At 75.4% G+C, this 2,500-nt stretch overlaps 1 non-coding gene across 1 annotated transcript; it reads left to right on the plus strand.

Moving 5' to 3' along the window:
• The first annotated feature begins 1,008 nt into the window (after window positions 1–1,008).
• LOC146399196 (5.8S ribosomal RNA) lies at window positions 1,009–1,161 on the plus strand. The gene has a single exon (XR_014818404.1). It is a non-coding gene; the product is annotated as a 5.8S ribosomal RNA (ribosomal RNA).
• The last annotated feature ends 1,339 nt before the right edge of the window (window positions 1,162–2,500 follow it).

The following is a 2,500-nucleotide window of genomic DNA, read 5'->3' on the forward strand; positions in this document are numbered from 1 at the left end:
ATCCGGGGCTTTTTGGGGGGGGCCGGGCCGTGCCCTGCCCCCCCAACCCCCGCGCGTCTCTGTCTCCGGTCGCGCGGCCTTGGCTGCCCCGTGGTGTTTTTGGCGCGTCTCGGGATGGGCTTTGCCCTCCCGCCGCCGGCTCTGGGCCGGGTTTCCTCCCGGCCGTTGGTCCTCCATGCCTCCGCTCCACTGCTCCGATCCTGCCGCCGCTTGGCCCGGGCCCTCTCTCCCTGTCCTCGGCGGCGGCGGCGGCGGCGGCGGCGGCGCTGCTTGCGGTGGGGGCGGTGGTCGGCCGGCGGCCGAGTGGCTCCCGCGTCACGGGCCGTCAGTGCCACGTAAGACCCGCGTTCCGAGGGCGGGCCGCGCGACGGACGGAGTTCGTTACCCGTCGTCAGGGCCGGCGGTCGTTGGGGGCGCCTGGGTGCGGCGCTTTCCCCCCTCCCTGCCCCGCCTCGCCCGCCTCCCTCTCTCCAGGTACCTAGCGCGTCCCGGCGCGGAGGTTTAAAGACCCCTAGGGGGGGTCGCCCGTCCGCCTTGGGGTCGGGGCGGTCGGGCCGGTGGGGAGGAGGAGTCCCTTCTCCCCCAGGCTCCGCTTCCCCCCATGGGGCGGGGCCCCCGTGCCTCGTCGCGGTCCAGCCCCTCTCACCGTGGCCGTCGGGAGGGGGGCTTATTCGGTGGCCATCGCCGGCCAGTCGGTCCGTGGCCGTGTGCGAGCGAGCGCGTGTGTGCCCCGTGCCTGTGTTGGGGGGGTGGGAACCCCCGGGCGCCTGTGGGGTTGTCCGTGCCCCACCCACTCACCCGTGTGTGTGTGTGTGTGGGCGCCGGACGCCCCGTCGTGTGAAGCCTTCCGACCCACCGGTCTGCTTTGTTTCCCTCTGACTCGGCCGGCGAGAGGCGACCCCCCCGCCCCCCACGCTCTCCACCCAGCTGCCCCACGTGGGCGGGTGGGTCGTGGGGAGGAGGAGGGGGGGCAGTGTGCCGTGCCGCCATTCCAAACCAAGCACGTACGACTCTTAGCGGTGGATCACTCGGCTCGTGCGTCGATGAAGAACGCAGCTAGCTGCGAGAATTAATGTGAATTGCAGGACACATTGATCATCGACACTTCGAACGCACTTGCGGCCCCGGGTTCCTCCCGGGGCTACGCCTGTCTGAGCGTCGCTTGACGATCAATCGCCACCCCCGGGGTGTTTCCCTCTCCGGGGGTGGCGCGGCTGGGGTGTCCTCGCAGGGCCGCCGTGTGCCCTTCGTCCCCCTAAGTGCAGACACTGGCGCGCCCCCTCTGCCTCCTGCCGTATCTGCCCCGCACCCCACCCCCCCCCACGCCCTGCCCCCGCCGCCCGCTCGCTTGACGGAGCGCGTGTGGGACGGTGGGGTGGGTTGGCTGGGGGCGGGCGGCGGCGGCTGCGAGGCCTTGGGGGGGCGCGCGCCGCCCGTGAGAGGGAAGAGACGGACCAGAGGGCTCGCGCCGAGGCCGTTGGCCTTGGCCGCCGCCGTCCCTTTGGGAGCCTCCTCGCGCCGCAAGCGGTCTTTTGGGCATGGTGTGTTTCGCCGGGGGTGGGGTGGGGGCGTCGGGCCGAGTCCCCGCGCCGCGCGGCTGGGAGCCCGCGCGATATCGGTCGGGGGGTCGAGTCCGGGCCGCCGCCGCCTCCCGTTTGCCGCGCGCCCCCAACGCGGCGGCGGCGGCGGTGGCGGCGGTGTCCGGCCGGCTCCCTGCCGCGGTCCGCCGCGCCGCCTGGGGTTCCTTCCGCGCCCCGCGCCCCCCCCAAACAACGCCTCGCCCTGTCGGGGCGGGCGGCTCGCCCCGAGGCCGTGTCGCGCGCGTGGCCGCGCCCCGGGGATGCGTGCCCCGGTGGTGGCCCGCGGGACGCCGCGGTGTCCTTCCGCCGCCGCGCGCTTCCCCCCGGGCTGTGGCCGCGCGGTGCCTCGTGCCCCCGAGCCCGCGGGGTTTTGGTGTCGCTCCAGGGGGTTGGGCGCCCGGCTTCCAGCCACCCGTCGGTCGTGGGGCGTCTTGGCCGCACACGCGCGTGAGGTTGCGTGGAGGGAGAGAGGGGGAGGCAGGGGGGGCCCCTGGCGGTCGGGGGGCGACCGCCGGGTTTTTCTTCTCGTTGCTCCCTCGCCTGCCGCCCTCCTCCTCCTCCTCCTGCGCCTGTCCTCCGCGCCGCGGCGCGTGCGTTCCCCCCGGCCGGTGGGGTCTCTCGGCCTGGTCGTCGTTGTGCGCCTTTCCCTGCCGCGCCCCGCCCCGCCCGCCCGTCCCCGTGCCCGCCGGCTCGTGCTTCCCCGTGCCGCCGCCCGTCTGTGTTCCCTTCTGCCTCCCACCCCCGGCGCCTCCCCCCCGCTTGAGCGGGTGGGGGCGGGGTGGGGTGGGGTGGGGGAGCCAGGCGGGTGGAGGCTGGACCGGGGGTCGGTCCTCGCGCGTGGCTCTCGTACCGTGTCCCCTTCCCACCTGGCGGGTGCCCTGTTCCCCGCGCGTGGGCGAGCGAGCGAGCGAGCGGACGAG

The sequence above is a fragment of the Sus scrofa genome, chromosome 10 (genome assembly GCF_054392235.1).
Source record: "Sus scrofa isolate SSC_HxYL_T2T_F1_AM1 chromosome 10, Sscrofa_HxYL_maternal_Yorkshire_Landrace_v2.0, whole genome shotgun sequence".
NCBI lineage: Eukaryota > Metazoa > Chordata > Mammalia > Artiodactyla > Suidae > Sus > Sus scrofa.